Genomic DNA, 19,269 nt, shown 5'->3' with positions numbered 1-19,269 from the left:
CTCTCTCTCTCTCCTCTCTCCTCTCCCTTTCCCTCTCCCTCTTTTTCTCTTTCTCTCTTTTTCACTCACAGAGACACTATTCAGAAAAACAGGCTGAAAGAACATAGTCTTTGGAAGCTTTTCCTTCCTTACATTCCAAGGACAACTGTGTGACTTGGTCATACTGAGAGTGATCAGAGCAAGTAAATCTCACTCATAAAACACTGGGTAATTAATTCCGTGGCAAAATGAACATTAAAACTAGCAGTTGAAATCTATAGAAATTAAAGTGTACACAGTAAAAAGGGCAGACCGCCCTTTGGAGTAGAAAGAGCGTGGGAATCTAAAGCCGACGGGCCTTATATTATAATCTTATCTGTCACTCATGGTTGCCGGTCTTGGTCATATCATTTCCCCACGTTTTATTTCCCTATAAAAAAAGAATAAAATGGAACCTGCATAAAGGAAGCCTGCAAGAACATAAATAAAATTAAAGAATCGCTGAAAAGTGCTTGGCCCACTGGTGATGGCCAGTGCCTGTGGACTCCTCTGTGTGTTTGTGTTTTCACTTGGCGTGGCATGGGCACATACGTAAAACATTCTCCCTGTTCTTGCTGGGTGGCTGAGGATGTGCATTACTCTTCAGAAGGTAAGACGTGAAGAAAGTGGATCAGAAAAGGCACAAGACTGCACACAACCTCAGGGACAACGCTTCCTTCGAGCCTTTGTTTAAATCCAACGATACACAGATGGCCCATGAAGTTGCCAAGCCAATGGGTTTGGGTCCCAGGTTTGGTTCTCCTGTCTGACATTAGGCTGAGTGCACTGACTATAAGCCAAGAGGTGATAAGGACACATGTAATCAATGAGGGGAAAAGGGCTGGAAACAGAGGCCACTCATCTTCCCGCTGCTGTGTTAAGACACAGAGCCGAGCGTCCAGACACCTCCAGCAGCCCTACAATCTCCTTCTGGAAGTAGCCACCTGTGCTTTCTTGAGCTTTGGGTCCAGGTGGTTGGACATCTCCTTCTGGCGTGTTCTGCAGGTGCTGCTGCAAACCCAGCATGCCCCAAATGGGCCTCTTCAGCATTGCCTCCTCACCAAACTGCCCACGGGGCTAGCTTCGCCTCGTGTTCTTTTTTTGTGACCAGTCGCTGAGACCATTCTCCTCCTCCTTATGCCCTACCCAGCCAGACGCCACATCCTGTCCCATCTGCCTGTGCCTCACCTCCTAAATTGGCCTTCTTCTCTCTTCCCTGACTGCTTTGCTCTCCTGGTGCTAACCCACCTTCCACAAGGCCCTCCTGGTGGCAGCTTGGGACACACACATTCAGCTGCCCCCATCGCCTTCTGTGTTCTCTGATGTAGAGTTGAAAGGACCTGGCACACTCGGATGAGAAAGTGGTTGTAAGTTTGCCTCCCAAAGCATAGGTTGACCTACACCCAGACTTGAACCACTCTGAACTCTGCCATTTCTTACATGCCAACTCCCAGTGGCTCCTCTCCTCATCCAGGCCCGTGCTTGGCCGAAGTCCAGCTGGGATTAACCATCCCCACCAAGGAACTTTCCCAAACCTCCCCTCCAAATTCAACGTCCCTTCCCAGGTCTTCTGTTGCACTTTGAACCTCTCCAGTACACCTTATCACCACTTTCCTGCTAGATGGTAATTCCTGTAGATCAAGGACCTTGTCTTATTGAATTACATAACGAGATAGGTAGCAGGGCCAACGCTCAACATATTAGCTGTCTATAGGAGCACGCTGTTCTTCCCTGGCACATGGTAGGCACATAATGGGCCCTTAAGGAATATTAAGAAATATTTTATGAATTGAATTAAACTCCCAACTGTCTGGGGTCTTCTTAAACTTATGTATATGTTTAACCCACTTTATTTCCCCTTCTAGCAAGTTCTCTTCAGTTCCCTGCTTTCTAGGAAAAGCAGATCTTCCACACATGGTTCCTTCGCTTGTTTAGGAAATATCTATGGGCCCTACTGTGAGCCTGGCACCATGCGAGGTGCCGGGGATATGCTAGTGAACAAAACACGCGATGTCTTCTTGGATCTGGACCACAGATAAAAGGAACAAGAAAAGAAAAGAAGTCACAAAAGGCACAGTGATCAGGAGGACAAACAGGGTGGCAGAGAAGGAGTCTGGAGAAGAGGGTGACTTAGATGACGTGGTCTCGGGTGACACTGCAGCTGAAATCTAAAGCAGATGGACTCGTCCCTGGACCGTCAGGGCATACAACATATCAGGTAAAGGGAAGGTGATATTGGAAGGGCTTCAGGTGGGAAGGAGCTGAACTGATTGGACAAGGATGAGAGGGCCCTGGAGGGTGGGCCCGGCAAAGGATAGGGAAAAACACAAGATGAGGCAGGAGAGGCAGCAGTTCCCTGATACTGCAGGGCACCGTGAGTCATGGGCAGAGCCTGGGTCATGTTAGAGTGTCTGGGAAGCCACTGGAAATCAAGCTTTCCTTAAATGTTTTCAAATAAGCATCTGCCACCAGGTTTACAAACGTCCTCCCTCCTTGGCTTCCATAGAAGTGACCGGTGATTGCCATGTCTCCTAACCTGAGCCTGAACCTCATGGTGAAGCTGCCTCAGGCTTTTTCAATTCTACTCAGGAATCCCAAGGAGGCCCCACTGACCTGAGGGCTTCCTGCTGTGGTGACCCCAAGCCCCAAGCACCCACCCGGCTCAAGGTACAACACCCCTGGACACAAAGAATCCAGGTCTGGCAAACTTCCCCAGGCTCTCTCTTTCTTCCACGAGGAGCGGGGCAGCCAGTGCCTTCCCATCCTCCAGGGTCTGCCTCCCAGGCTGCCGTGTCCTCCTGGGCTCTTCTTGGGTCTGAACTAGGACAGTCTAGTAAGGACCTGAGAGCTGCCCAGTGCTCCTCCATGTGGAGTTTGTCTCCAGGGACTGTCTCCCTGCTCCTGCTTTGTTCTTCAAGCCCTGCCTCCGCCCCTCCCCTCCATGGCCTCCACCCACATCTTCCTCTGGGCTGACCCTGACCTTCTCCCAGGCGCTCAGGTCCTCATCTCTTTGGAAGGTAATTGTCCCTTGGGCCCACAGTGGGCTCGTTTTCCTCCAGACTCCACAAGACTTCACAGGAGCAGAGAGGAGAGGAGACATATGGCATCCCGGGAACTGTGCTACAGGATCTTACACATTTATATTATTGAAACTTGAAGGTCTTAATTAGTCCCAATTTTCTGATAGGAAAACTGAAGCTAAGAGGTATGGAGTGACCTGTCCCGGACCAGGTAGACAGAACATGCGTTGATACCGAAGGCCTGGCCCTGCATAAGACTTCCCAGTGTCACCTGCGTAGTCATGTCTTTAGAGTCTCAGTTTGCACTCCCAGTGATCAGAAGTTCAATTTGTCACATGTACTGAGCACCCATGGTGGGTCAGGCTCTGTCCTAGTCCTTCAGGACTCGATGAATAAGGCCTGATCACAGCCGCTACGGAGAGGCTAAAGAGAAAACTGGGTCAGACTTCATGCTTTGGAGTTACATGCAAGTTCCCACCCTTGTCATGTGGCTGTGTGATTGAGCAAGTAACGACATTCTCTCCTCCTCAGTTTCAAGTCCACAGTTGGGACAGAAGTTGTACTCACTTCCTTTCTTTTATGAGGCCTTATGGGGTCTATCTGAGCTACGAGTCTAATCAGCAAGAAGCTGGCCGGCATCTCTGCCTAGGAAGTCAAATTCCTACCTTCACCTGGTAGTACAAGGCACACCCCCTCCCCATTCCTCACTGCAGTGGCATCAGAAAACACCGACTAAAACAGAAGGTGCAAATGAGACCCACAGTCTCCATAACAATACAAACATGTCTAGGTTTCAACTGAAAATCACGTGGCATACCGAGAACCAGGAAGCTCTCAAACAGGTTATAGATAATCGGCAGATGGCAACACTATAATGACAGACATGTTAGAATGATCTGACAAAGAATTTAGAGCAGCAATCGTAAAAATGCTCCAGTGAGTAATTATGAACACGCTTGAAACAAATGAAAACAATAGAAAACCGCATCAGAAAAATAGAAAAATCTCAGCAAAGGAATAGAAGATATAAAAGAGAACCTAATGGAAATTTTAGCACGGAAAAATACAGTAAGTCAAATAAAAAGCCCAGTGGATGGACACCGTAGCAGAGTAGAAATATATATATTTCTAATTTCAGGAGTAGTTCTCGCCTACTGCAAGTGCCCCAAGGGCTTCTGAAAACCTGAGGACTGGGATAGCCTTCTTTGCACCCTGAGTGCTCAGCCCTGGGCCTGGCTCAGCTGAGGCACTTGCTTAACTATTGGTGGAGGCTGTGAGCCCTTGAGGGGCAGATGTCACCTTCCAGGAAATTGGAATCTCCCCCTGTTTTTGAGTTCTTCCAAACTCAAGGGCAGCATGGACCCACCTCCCTGGGATAGAACCATGGTTTCCAGTTCAATCCAGCTGGCCCAAGATGCCACCAGAAAGCCACCAGGCCTTGTCTTCTTCATTTTTCGGTGGTTCCTCTTCTGCTTGATCCCAGCCTGAAGGGAACAACTTAGAAGATACCAGCCTGCAAAGTTGGTGGGGCCACTGGAGAACATCAAAATGGACCCCTCCTTTTTCATCCAGGAAAACTAAGTCACAAAGTGAAAAAGACTCAGCCAAGAACCACTCAAGTGAGTGGTAGTGTTGGAATGAAATCTAGACCTTTCAGTAAAACTCTCTCCGTGCCTACTTACAGGGGTCTTTCCATTTTAAATCAGGACTCCCAAGCCCTGGAAGCCTGGGCTTGGGAGATAAGGCAATGGTTTTGCTCTCTCTTGTTCATCCAACAAATGTTTACTGAGCACCATAACAACCACCCCAAATTCAGTTGCTTGAATCAGTAAGCATTTTTTATTGTTGCTCCCAAGCCAATGGGTAATGGTGATCGATTGCTCAGGCTTTGGCTGATCTTGGCTGGGCGTCCTGGTAGATGGACTGGAGGCTAGCTGGCATAAAACGGCCTGGCTCCTATGTCTGGCAGTTGGCTTGCTGTGGGCTGAGGTGACAAGAGGGACTGCCTGGGCCACAGGTCTCTCATTCTCCGGTAGGCTGCTCTGGGCCGGTTCCATGGGGCCATTCAGAAATATTTTGCTTCTGTTTCCTTCTGGGTCTTCAGGTCTGTGTGAGCTGCTTTGGCCAATGCAATTGAGTGAAATATGTCACTTCTGGGTGAAACTTTAAAATCCCATGTGATTCTTTGGTTTCCCTTCCTTCTGCTGTGGAAGGCTAAAGGTCAAGATGGGGGACCTCTGCCAGCCTGAATCCCTAAGGGAGTATGATGGTCAGATTCCACCCCCCAGTCACCCGCATCATACATGTAACATGAGTGAGAAAGAAACCTTTATTGCTGTAAGTCAGTGAGATCTGGAGATGTTTGTCACTGCAGCATAACTTATTTCATCCTGACTGACACAAGCTCCTACTATGTACCAGAAACTCCCTACTGAGTATAAATTGGTGAATAGGAAAGGCATAATCCTTAGCCTTGGTGAGCTTAGAGTCTTGTGTGGGCAAAATTCAACAAGCAAACAAATGCAGACAAATAGTTAAGCCATCACGATACGCGCTAAGAAGGAAAAGAACGGGCCTGAGGAGAGAACGAGAAGTGACAGGTGGGGGAGTGGGGGAACCGACTCAGGCAACGTGGTCAGAGGAAAGCTTTTTGGAAAGGAAACCTTTACGCCAAGACGCGGAGGGTGAAAAGAAGGCAGCCAAGGCAGCGCGGGAGGGAAGGCAAAGCGTTCCAGGCGAGGAACCAGCACGTGACAGGCCCTGCAGCACAGGGCTTGGCTCCCTGGGGCAGGACGGGACTGGGCGAGGGCTGCTTGGCCGGGGATGGGGCTGAAGACCAGACCCACAGGGCCTCAGAGCTGGGGGGTGGGCTTTGGTTATTTGAGGTGCCTGGGACCCTCCGTGTCTGGAGGGATGGGACCGAGACATCTGGGAAGCTGCCTATCTCCCACTGCGCTGGAGGGAAGGGAGCCTGGTCACCAGCCCCTGTCTTGAGGGCATAAGCTCTGAAGAATCTGAAGCTCTGTCCAGGCCTCAGCTGCCTCAGTGAAAGGGAAGTGTGACTTCCCCCCGCAGTATTTTTAACGTGGCACCGACAACACTGCTCTCATCCTCTGTGGTCGAGGCTCTGGGCCAGGTGGGGGCAGGCTGTCAGACACCTCCCTGCACCAGACCCAGCCCTGGTGCCTGGAGAGTGTGGGTGGGGGACAGGTAGTGGGCAGGGTGCCTGCAGGGGCTCAGGCTGGCTGGTGGGACACGGAAGTCCTGAGAAGAGACACCCAGGCCAGGCCAAGCCTGGGGAACACACCAGGCTGTGAGCAAGGTGGAGCGGAACCTACAAAGATGCAGGCCAGGGAGGCCCAGGGCCTGTGATTGGGTTGTGGAAGCTCCTCTCCCCTCGCCCACCCCAGGCTGTGTTTCTGCCCCCGTGACAGCTACTGATTGGAGACAGTGTCCAGGCTTCTGGGTTTAGGGCGAGTGCTTTGTCCTCTAGACGCCGGGTGGGTGGGGGCTGGGAAAGGAGGCCTGAAGCTGGTCTCTTCTTCATAGTCTGCTCTGCTCAGTTCTGCACACACACCATGCATGCGTGTCACACACACCCCATATATACACACACGTCATACACACATCACGCCCCCCCACGTCACACACATGTACACAATGACCCTCCTCACATGTCCACACATACGCAGATACCACTCGCACCACGTGTCACACACAGGCCACATAGACACACTCACACACACACACACACACACACACACACCCTTCCTCTTTGAGCTCAGGGCTGCAGCTGGGGAAGTGCCACTAGTCAGAGGGCCTGCAAAGGAGGGTTGGGAGGTTTTTATCATCCAAGGTGTTTGATTACATATTTTTAAAAACACTCTTCTGATAAGAGCCTGTATTTGTTTCCTGTGTCTGCCGTAATTGACTGCCACAAACCCGATGGCTTAAAGCAACAGAAGTGTACTTGGTTCTCCTTGGCTGGCCCTCACATCTCTCCAGGCTCTGCCTCCGTCTTCACGGGGCCTCTCGCCTGCGTCTCTCTGTGCCTCCAGTCTCCCTCTCCTCTTATAAGGACACCTGACAGTGGATTTAAGGCTCACCCTAAATCCAATATGTTCTCACCTAGAGGGTCTTACATCTGCAAAGACCCTTCTCCAAAAAGATTGCATTCACAGGTTCTGGGTGGTTATATCTTTCAGGCTTAGGGACACCATTCAACCCTGGGCTTCCCCAGACACCCAAAGGGGGTTTTCGAATATGAGCCTTGTGACTTAGGCTCACCCCTCTTTCTGCTGTGTGACCTCAGGCAGGTAGCTTGACCCCTCTCTGCTCCATGTCCCCTGCAAGACCAGCTCGGAGATGCACAAGAATGGAGTCCTATCCTGCCCTCCATGAGAGCTAGTCTCTCCCTCCACTCCAGCCTCTATTCCCGGTGGTACAAACAGGAATTGAGCTGCCTGCAATGGCTGTTTAAAGAACTTTCTGGCTGAGAGGGTGTGTCCGCACAATTTGGTTCTCTGCCCCCAGAGCTCTGGGAAAAGTTCCAGGCCTGAGCAAGTTTATCGGATTCCTTTCTTTACCCACCCAGCCTTGAATTTCATGGAAAACAAAACAGAGAAGAAGAAGAAGAAGAAGGGAAAAAAAGGCAGCCTAACCCTTGATTCAATTAGTGCGTGGAATTTAAAATCTTTTAAAAATGGGTTTCTGCACTTGACCACCTACGAAATGGGTGCCCTGGGGCGAGATATTTCAATGGCTCAGAGCCTCAGTCTCCTTGCTTCCTGTGTGTAAAGTGGGTAGAGTAAGCCCCTGCAGCGTGGTTCAGGATGGACGAGCCGTCAGTCCTGAAGAGCACACCGTGGAGTCCCTGCATGGAGCCCATGATCAGAGTGTCACAGGGATGGCTGGCCTTGCTCTGGGCAGCGCTCCCTTGCACTCAGCCACACTGTGTCTTCCTGCAGTAGTCCTCGGCCCTCGCTCTACTGCTGTGGCAATCCAGAACTTACTCTTACTCCTCTGTGTGATTGCCCACCCACTCCCTTGCTTAGGCAGAATGATATTCTTTGGACATCAGCTTTCTCCCCTGAAAAGGAGGGATCTGGTGAACTCCAAGGAGCCGTCCATCTGTGACATGCTCAAAGACAATTTTCAGACAGCTTATGATGCCTTCTTTTCATGTATGCCCTTGAGTGATAAGAGCCCCTGGACTTCAGCTAAGGACTTACTCATCCTCACTGTGAGCAGGCTGTGGGGCCACAGTTAGGTGGGCTACCCTCTCCTGGCCAAAGCCAGGCCCATTGGAAGGCCTGCCCAGACTGCAACTCTCAAGCAGAGTGAGCCAAGATGGAAGGATGGATAGAGGTCATTTGTTCCAGGAACTGGCCCAGTGGTCAGCTTGAATAAGGAACGCCTCCCCCCCCCCTGCAAAAAACAACAACAACAACAACAATGTTTGTATTCCTAATCCTGGAGACCATGAATTTTACAAGAGACTTTGCAGACGTGATTAAGTTAAGGATCTTGAAATGGACCAACATAGTCACAAGGGTCCTTAAGAGGGGGAGGTGGGGGGGTCTGAGTCAGAGACAGAAGGAGGCATACGACCATGGAAGCAGAGGGAGGAAAGGCAGTGTGACGCAGGGCCACGAGCCAAGGAATGTTGGCAGCACCTAGAAACTGGAAAAGGAAAAACTAGATTCTCCCTTGGACCCTCCTGGCTGACACCTTGATTTTAGATTTCTGACCTGCAGGGCTGTAAGAGTGTGAGTGAGTGTTGTTGCCTTAACACACCGAGTTTGTGGTAAGTTGTGACAGCGGCCACAGGAAATGAATACAGCCCTGAGGGGACATCAGCGCAGAGACCCTGGAGCTCCTGGTTTCTGCCTTTTCCTGATTCTGCTCCTGCAGCCTTCTCTCTCGGATTCTGTGAGCTTCCTAATATGGCACACTGCCCACACTCCCGGCAACAAGCCCCGCCCGCCTGGGCTCCCCCAGCCGAATATGTTCTCTGCATGTGTGGTCTATTAACTCCACTGGGGGATGCTTCCTCTGGCCATTTCTTTCCCATTCAGGTTGGCAGTTCTGACTCATGATAGCTGATAAAATATGTGCAGATGATGGTTTCTTTGGAACTTGTCACAAACACTCAAAGGGAGAGTATTATGCTGGATGCGAAAAAAGCAAGTTTTCGGGGAACTTGAACAGCCTTTCAGAAAAGTGTTAGAGAAAAATACAAGAGAAAGATGAGTGGGCAATTGGGGTCTGGAATTTCCCTACAGCCTGGGAAGGTTGGTGCCAGCTGGGGTGACTTCTTGTAGTTGGTAGATTGCAGGGGCCACCTCAGTTATGACTTGGGGGTTTGAAGAGAACCAAGCAGACCACCCCCTCTAACTCTGATCTCATTATTGCTCTTATTTCCATGAAGGCATTGCTGGCGCTCAGGGGCTGAGCCTCTCAGAGCCCCTGGTGCTGATTTAAGTCTGTGTCTCTCTCATTAGACTGTGAGCTCCTAGAGGTCAGGGCAGACTCACCTTCATCTCCAGTCCCCAGCACGTGGCATGAGGCAGACCTGGCACACGGTGGGTACCCAAAGGACATGGCTTCCTGTCCCTGAACTAGACAATGGCAATCCTCTATGTCTACAGCATTCTATATTTGCCAAACACTGTTTGGAAGGTCCAGAGGAAAGAACATTGTGTCTGAGCTCAAGTTGCTGTGCTGCCCATGGTTTGACCTTTGGGAAACCATGGCCACTCTGTCTCACCCTCTGCTGTGGCATGGGGGTGATAACACCTTCATGGGGAGGTCTGTCTCCACCAGGAGCAGATCTCAGTGGGGGCACCTCTCAGCGTCGACTGTACCCACAGCACCCAACACAGGACCTGGCACAAAGGGGGTTCAGTGAGTGACCGCTGCTTGAACTTGGGAAGATATTTCTAGAAGTCATGTTTTCTCTCTTTCCTACCACTATCTTCATTTCTTAGCTGCACCCTTCTTCTCCAGTGTATCCTTCTGAAGCAGGGGTGAGATGTCCGATAGTCAAGGTTCATCTGTGTCTGGCCCCCTCCCTGCTTTATACCCTTGAAGGTGCCCTGTGGACCTCAACCTAGAGGCCCAGGGCTTAAGCACAGCTGGCAAGACCCTTCCTGCTCTGGCCCTGCCTTCTCCCTCCATGGGTCCCTCTGCACCTTTCCTCCTACCCTTCCCCCTGACGGCCATGCCAGGCCCATGCAGGTGGTAGAGGGCTGAGCTCTGAAGGGTCACAAACCCAGTTCTTCCACTTCCTAGCAGTGTGGCCTTGGCCATGTGACTTAACCTCTTGGGCCTCTGTTTCCTCAGGGGTCTGATGGGAAATTAGTATGCTCTTCTGAAGCACAGTGGGACAATTTAATAAAATTTTGCAGGCAGAGCTTAGAACAGTGTCTGGTATACATGTTTATTATAATCACTATCTCAACCCGTTAGCTTAGAGACACTTTTCTGGTATTTCAAGTTAGTCCTTTCATGGAGCCTTCTTAGCAGTCTCCTGTGATTATTGAGTTACTGTCTATTTCTCCCTGCAAGTCTGTCAGTGTTTGCTTCATATATTTAGGAGGTGTAATGTTTGGTGCATAAACATTTATAATTATTATATCTTCCTGGTGAACTGACCCTGTTAGTATTATTTACCCCTCTGTCAGGTGCAACTGATCTCACAGATTCATTGCACACAAATTTTCAAATATGAAATACGTCTTTACTGTGCTAAGTCACAAACACGACTGGTAATAGGTTACAGTAGAGATATGGAAGATATGGGAGATATGGAAGTGATGAGTCATGATACTTAAGTTAACTGTTAGATATTTGAAAATTTGTGTGCAATGAATCTGTGAGATCAGTTGCACCCAATGGAGGGTTAAAGTCCTTCTTTGCCTCTTGTGACAGTTTTGACTTAAAGTCTATTTTGTCTGATATTAGCACTGCCACTCCTACTCTCTGTTGGTTACCATTTTCATGGAGTATCTTTTTCCAACCTTTCACGTTCAGCCTATGTGTGTCTCTTGTAGGCAGCATATCATTGGGTCCTGGTTGCTTTTTTGTTTTTGTTTTCTATCTTTTAGAAAAGCTATATCTTTTATTTGAGGGAATTTAATCTATTGTGGAGAATTCTTTGACAGACCAAGTCTTCCAGGAGGGTTGGTGTCTCTGTCTTGGTTCTCTGGGAGCCCACACATCCCCCCGCATGGCACTTGACTGCCCACATTTACTTATATCTTAACATTTCATTTAAGTCTGTGAGCTTTGGGGAGTTTTTGGGTAGACTGTGCCATGTATTCATGGCTTCTCTCCCATGCTCCCTTCTTTCAGGGTCATTATATACTGTCTTATAATCTCTTTTTTTTTTTTTCAGAGTCAACATGAGGGGTGAAATCCTAACGAAATAATCTGAGATGAAAAAATAGCTCCAGGCATAAGGAGCATCACCAGAGCCTTTGTTATGATACAAACATTTGATACAACTTTGCTGTCCAGGTATTATGCACTGAGTGGACAGAATGAAGATAAACCACACATTGGAATGATAAACAGTCATAAAATTCACATTAGGAAATGTTAAATTAAATATAATAAGAAAAAATTGCTCAGGATAGGTTAGGTTAAAAAAAAAAAAAGGCAGGAGTATAAGAATTCCTGGGAGATCCAAGATGGAGGAGTAGAAAACACTGCACCTGCTTCCTTCCATGAACACATTAAAATTACAACTAAATTATAGAACAATCAACCTGGAGGACCATCTGGTCTAGTAGAGCAGAAGTTTTACAACCAAGAAAATAAAGAAGCCACATGAAGACTGGTAGGAGGGGCAGAGACGCGAAAAAAGCCGGCCCCAAACTTCCATGTGACGGTTGAGAAATCAGGAGGAATATCTCCGCCCCAGAGTTTCCTCCATGAGGAGTGAGGGACCCCAGCACCACACCAGGCTCCCAAGCCTAGAGTATTGGTGCTGAGAAGAGGAGCCCCCACAACATCTGGCTGCGGAAACAGTAAGGGTTCTGACCATCCGGGTGGGACGGAAAGGCAGCTGGAAACCCCGCCGTCCTCTTAAAAAGCCTATGCACAGATTCACTCACTCACAGGTACTCACCCTGGGCTCTGGTGGAGGGACGGTGACTCAGGGTGCATTGGAGGCATGTAAGGGGCAGGCTAAAGTGTGTGGCTTCCACGTGAAGGCATTTTCCCATGTGGAATCCTCCTCTTATGCAGTTGGCAGGTGGGAGCCGTCTTTCTTGTGTTGAGCCTGCCCCCAAACAGCCAATCTGAACCTGATTGGCTTGGTGAGCTCCACTGCTCCACTCTGCTGATTCACTGAGACTCCACCCTACCCAACTCCCCCAACACCAGAGGCATATTCTCTGTAAACAGCCAGCCCTGCCTGCATTGCACTCTTTCTTGGAAAACTATCAGAGTTCCTCGGGCTCCAGGTAGGCAGCGGCAGACTCAGTGGGCTCTGAGATGTTCACTAAGTAGTTCCAGGCTCAGTACTGGCACCAAACCAGAATCTATATTAACCTGGTGACCACAACACTTCCCACTCTAGTGACTCCCTGACATCCTGCCTCACCCACTTGCATACCACTCAAGGCTATATCAGTGGCTGAACCTTAAGGGAGATGGCAGGTGGCAGCAGGCCTTGGGGTGTCCTGGCTTTTTGAGGAGCTACTCCAGGCCTGGTACTGGTGGCAAGCATCCTTGGTTTGCAGCATAGCCTCTCCCTCATACTTCCAGGGTAAGCACAGGCCGGGAACAACTGTGGATCACTTTGTAGCTCCTACCAGGTAGTCCCTGGCCAGTCATAGGTAGTGGGTGACCTGGGCCTGCACCAGAGCCCCTCCCAAGAGGCCCCAGAACTCACATACTTTAAGGTTGACTTTAGACCACAGCAGAGCACTGCTTAATTATCCCCATAAGTGGCAAACCCAAAGGGTGGTCTCAACAGCCACCACAGCCTGCTGAGGTGAATCCCACTCAGTGGGGTAAGCCCCCACACAGCAGCCTGTCAGCTGTAGAAGACATGGCAAAACCCCACAGCCAATCAGCCTGAGGTAAATCCCGCTTGCTGACATGCCAACAGCAACCAAGGCTCAACTATAACAGGAGGGCACACACAACCCACACAAGGGACACTCCTATAGCACCTGGAACAGGTGACCAGGGAGACTGTGCCAGGGCCCCACACGGCATCAACCACATGAGGTCACTTTGCCAAGACTTGGGACGGAGCAGATCTACCTAATACATGGAAATAAACAGAGATACAGCCAAAATGAGGAAACAAAGAAATACATCTCAAATGAAAAAACAGGAGAAAACTCCAGAGAAAGAACGAAACAAAATGGAAGCAAGCAACCTACCAGATACAGAGTTCAAAACAATGGCTATAAGGATGCTCAAGGAACTTAGTGAGAACTTCAACAGAGAGATAGCAAGCATAAAAGAGGACATACAAACCATAAAAAAAGGAACCACTCAGAAGTGAAGAGCACAATAATGGAAATGAAGAATGCACTAGAAGGAATAACCAACACACTAGATGAAGCAGAGGAGCGAATCAGTGATTTGGAAGACAAGGTAGCAGAAAAAACCCAATCAGAACAGCAAGAAGACAAAAGAATCCAAAAAAAATTGAGGCTATTTAAGAGACCTCTGAGACAACATCAAGCATAATAACATTCACATCATAAGAATACCAGAAAGAGAAGAGAGAAAGCAAGGGATTAAGAATGTATTTGAAGGAATAGTGACTGAAAACTTTCCTAATCTGGTGAAGGAAATAGACATACAAGCCCAGGAAGCACAGAGTCCCAAACAAGATGAAACTAAATAGGCCCACAGCAAGACACATTATAATTAAAATGGCAAGGGTTAAAGACAAAGACAGAATCTTAAAAGCAGGGAGGGAAACACAACTAGTAACTTATAAGGAGATCCCATAAGACTGTCAGCTGATTTCTCAACAGAAACTTTGCAGGCCAGAAGGGATTGGCGCAAATTATTCAACGTGATGAAAAGTAAGGACCTGCAACCAAGATTGCTCTACCCAGCAAGGCCCACAGATGTAACCTGCTCATGGATGCTTCCAGCATGGGTATCCCTCCTTTCCCTGCCTCCCTTTTCCTCTCCCCAGAGCTTCCTGGGACCATTTGCCAAATAAACTACCTACACGCAAGTCCTTGTGTTAGAGTCTGACCCCTGGAAAACTCAACCTAAGACTTGGCAGCTCTTGCTGGCTCTGCTGTGGCGTTTTGAACATCCTTTGCTCCTTGTATATCTTACTCCAGCGACACATTGAAGACAACTGTGTTCTCCCAGGTCTCCGGCAAGCCCCGCCCTCCTTTCTCTGGCTCCCTACATTAGCACCCCCTCCCCCCAGTGACCCTCATCTTTGCATAGAGACCCATCTCTGCTTCCTTTCCTGCTTTTGCAGAATTGGAGACCATTCTGCCTGGGTTCTCTTCTCCAGCCCTTTCTCTGACTCCTTGGGCATTATAACGTGAGAGAGCAGAGACTGGTAATTTCTGCCTTCTACCCCTCCCCGATGTCCATTCAATTCCCTGTTCCTTTAAGCCAGGTGAGAAGGACGGAAGCCTGCGAGGGGCTTCCTGGAAACATTCAATGAGCTAATGGGTGGAGGAGCCAAGCACATTGCCAGCAACCACTAGGTTTTCAGTTGGTCCCCCCTGCTGTCCACACACTCAGCGAGGCGCTAGTGCACCTGTGATTGAGTTCTCTGCTTGTTTGGGGCCTGGGACCAGGAGGGTGGCCCAGGGAGGCAGCTCAGCCTGGCTCTTATGGGTGGAGCACTATGGTCTTCGATGCATCCACAGAAATCATACTATCGGATGCATTCCTACTGGCACAGAAAATGGGTCATGTTTACCCCAATCAATGACCAACAATCAACTTGGAGTGATCTACAGCACAGCAGCTATCTTGCTAACAACAACAACAACGAAGGTAACAATAATAATAACCACTATCTCTCTGCCTTCTCATGGCTTCCTTTCATCTCATACAACAGAAAAGCCAGAAATTACCATGGCTGCAAAGTCATGCGTGACCTGCTTGCCTTTCTTTTCTGTCTGACCCTCCCTGCTCTGCCTCCCTATTTCTTGCTTCAGCAGTGTGAAAATGAAGGTAAAAATAGAAGAGAGAAATGAGGAAAATGAACAGAAGATATCTACCATGTTCACAATTAGGGCTTCTGAGAAAGAACACAGAGAAACGGGAGAAAAATTATTCACATATGCAGTAGAGTGAAACTTTCTTAGCATAAATATGCAGATTCAATGGCAAAGTCCCAGGACCAAAAAAAAAAATTTTAAAAAAGCCTTTACAATAACCAGTGCCAAGCTCTAGTTACTGGGCTTGAACGCTAAGGCAAGGACCTTGAAGACATTCAGGTAGGAGAAGAAATCAAGTATAAGAGAGGACTAATCCAGGCTGACTCCTCATTTTTCTCTAGCAGTTTTAACTACCAGAGACAATGGCAATGAATTCTTTAAGGAAGGAAACTGGGGCCCCAGCATGGAAAACCCAGCCAAGCTGACTTCCTATATGAAGGCAACAAACAGACATTTTCAATCAAGCAGGAAATTAGGAACCATAACGTCCATGAGCTTCTCTTGGGGGAAAACAACAACAACAAAACAAGAGAAAAACCAGTTGGATATGAATTTTCTTCACACAAGAGAAAAATGAAGACACAGGCCACTGAGATGAAGTTGCTGTAGACGGGCTGAAGACGAATTCTGAATCCATTCACATGCCGAAGTAACTCAAAACAAATGCAAGAATTGTGGTTGTGAAATGGAATGCCAGTTGTATCAGACTTGCATATTGAAAACATCAATAATAAATGTGGTGACCAGGTGATGGAAATGTTGGGATGCTAGAAACATACATAAAGGTACAGATTGCTTTTCATCATTATCCGTTCATCATCCATGCGCTCAACAGATCTGAGCTGAGCACTTACTATGTGTCAGACCCTGTGCTAGTCTTGGGGGATCAAACACGGAACAAGGCAACGTCCTGCCTTTGTGGAGCTGATGTTCCCCTGAACATCTGAAAATCTGTAATTTGCTTATTTGTTTACTTGTTTGTCTCCTGCAGTTAGCCTGTGAGTTCCTTGAGAAAATATTCCTAGATCTTACTTAGTTCAGAATAAGATACCACACCTGGGTAAGAGGAGGTAATAAATGTATGTGAAGATATAACAGTGTGGCAGGCAGCATAATGGCCCCCAAAGATGTCCACATTCTAACCCCCAGAACCCGGGCATATGTTACTTGACATGGCAAAAGGGACTTTGCAGGCGAGATTAAGCTAAGGATTTTAAGATAGGGAGAATGTCCTGGGTTATCTGGGTGGAACCAAGGTAAACAGGATGGGAGAGCGAGGCAGGGGAGTCAGAAAAGACGTGACACTGAAGCAGATGTCAGAGGGACGGGACTTTTGACTGTGAAAACGGAGGGAGGGGCCACCAGCCAGGGAGTGCAGGAAGACTCCAGATGCTGGAAAAAGGCAAGGACACAAAATTCCCCCCAGGGCCTCCAGAAGGAATGCAGCCCTGCTGATAGCTTGATTTTAGCCCATTGAGTCCCACTTAGGATTTGTGGCCCCCCCAGAACCGTAAGATCCTAAGTTCGTGTTGTGTTAAGGCACTAACTTTCTGGCAATGTGTCCCAGTAGCTATAGGAACCCAATGCACATGGCGAGAGCTAACACTTATCGAAGGCTCCCTGAATGTCCCCACTGCTCAGCAGGCCACGTTTGTCATTTCGTTCAGCCCCTGAAGACTGAGAGAAGTGAAGTGACTGTCATAAAGGTAGTAAGTGGCAGGGTAGGGTGCCGGGGGAGGGGGGGATTGGAATGAGGCAGTCTGGCTCCAGGGCCCCAGTTCTCCCTGCTCCCCCGAATAAAAGGTGCCAGGCCCTTCATTTCTGCGATCTAGAGACTACTCGTCGACTATTGTAGTGTCGATTCTGAGGGGGGACCGAGAATGATCCTAGTTCCTTCCTAATCCAGACCCCAGAGGCAGGAGCCTCTTTTTCCTCTCCCACTTCGCTTTCTATCTTCTCTTTCCCTGCTGCCCCGAGAGGAAGCCACAGCGCGAAGGAGAGCAGCTCCGCCATGGGTGCCAAGTGAACTGAGAGCTGGGCCGGGAGCCAGCCAGGCTGCACCCCCACCTCTGCCCCAGAGGCTCCCCCAGTCCTGCCTCCCACTGAGAAGGGGAGGCATTAGGGTGCCAAGTCGGCCTCTGGCACTGGCCAGGTGGGCTGTGGCTTTTCCCAGAAATCTCCAGGCTGTGCCAGTCTTCTCCTGGAATCCGCACGGCCCGCTGTGCCAGGCAAAGGTCTGGGTCTGAGAGCACAGGGGCCTGGGGACAGGAGAGGCCACCAAGGAGCAGTGCCAATACCCTCTCCAGAGTCAGTGCTAGAGGTCTGCACGCAGCTCCCACCAGCGCGAAGCAGAGAGAGGAAATGTGAATGGTTCGGTTCATGAATACATAAAAAAATGCAGCACCTCCCCCCCCCTCCGCCTACCCAGGCAATGAAAGAATCACATGTTGGTTACCTATCAAATTCACAAAGTTAAAAATGCTGATACTCGTTGCTCTTGAAGGTCCTGAAACAAATTTTCCAGAACTCAAGTTCGCCTTATGTATTACTTTGAAAACCTCTTACCTACTGACCCACCAATTCCACTTCTAGGGACTCATGATCGAAAAGGAAAGCAAAAACAAAACAGGCATCGGGATAATGATTTACATAGAAAAATCATCATCGCAGTGTTATTTGGAAGAATAAAAAAGGAATAATATAAATGTCAAAAATTAGGGGATCAGATAAATAAACTAGATTTTTGTAATTCCATACGATGGCGCGCGAAGTAGACTATGCAATGAAGATTTTTCTAGGACTGTAACAGTCGGAGAAAGTGCTCTGATAAAGGATTATGCGAAAATAACCAAATAGGAATGTGTGATTCAATAAGGATACACACACATATATTCAATATACATGTGTATACATGCTCACACACACACATATTTTTTAGAAGAATGCACTGGAATGCTAAGCATGGCTATCTCTGTGGCTGGGTGATCGTTTTTGTTTTTTTTTCTTGTGATTGTGTTTTCCAAAATAACACATTACTGAGTTTATGTTACTTGTAAATCAGAATGAACGTAAGTTATTCGTTGAACGCACAGCAGAGACACACCAACTTGTCCACTAACGTCCACCAAGTAAGTGCCTGTCTGTTGGCGGCGCCAGTGAATTCAGGAGTCAGTAGGACTATCCGGGCCTACATGAAGGCGCCTTCAAGGAGTTCTCGGGCTGAGGCAGGCGAAAGCTGAGGCTGGCCCGTTCCCAGAGAACCCTAATGAGCCACCTTTCCTTATAAAAGCAAACAGGTCTGTCTTTGAGCTCTGCCGCAGCTGCACTGTTAAGTAGTTAGCCCCGGGGTGCGTCAGCTGACCTCATCTCGAATCTGCTTTAAACATGCCGGCCTGGGAAGGACTCCAGGTCTCAGGTGGATGTTTATATTTTTGGAAACAAAACCGATCAACAACAGGCAAACGCGTATTCTGCCTTCACTTTTCAGGGGCCTGGTCTTGACTGTCAAAACCCAGGCCTGATCTCACACACCCCTCCCTTGCCTCCCAGCCAGGCCGCCTCCCTCCTCAGTCCTGCAGCGTAGACGGCGCTGTTTCCCCAGAAGGCCTGGCCAGGTAGACGGGAAGTTGAGAGTCGACTGTGGGAGCCAGAGACCTAAGCCTGAATTCCAGCCTCACCAACAACAAGCTATAGAACCTCGAGCAAATGACTGCTAAACCTCTAACAGCTCAGTTTCCTCATCTGAAAAATGGGCATAAAACAGCGTCTCCTTCACAGAAAGCGATTTGTGTTCATCGATTTCAGTAAGTATTGACCCGAGTTCTCGCAGTGTGGGCCTCCGATACAGCGGAGAAGGCTGTGCTGGTAACTCACCCTCTGCGAAAGAAGGAAAAAGCCCTCATTGGTGGCTGTGAACCATTTCTGGGGTGTAAGTACTCCCACCGTCATCAATTTCGAGCTACCGGTAGTTTTAACTGGATGGCAACGCTCCTGTGTAATTAACGATTGGTTCTTAGGCTCTAACAATCAGCACACCGTTTGTCCCAAGGGAACAGATGTGG

Source organism: Hipposideros armiger, unplaced genomic scaffold (genome assembly GCF_001890085.2).
Source record: "Hipposideros armiger isolate ML-2016 unplaced genomic scaffold, ASM189008v1 scaffold_157, whole genome shotgun sequence".
Lineage (NCBI taxonomy): Eukaryota > Metazoa > Chordata > Mammalia > Chiroptera > Hipposideridae > Hipposideros > Hipposideros armiger.
Note: the sequence above shows the minus strand (reverse complement) of the source record.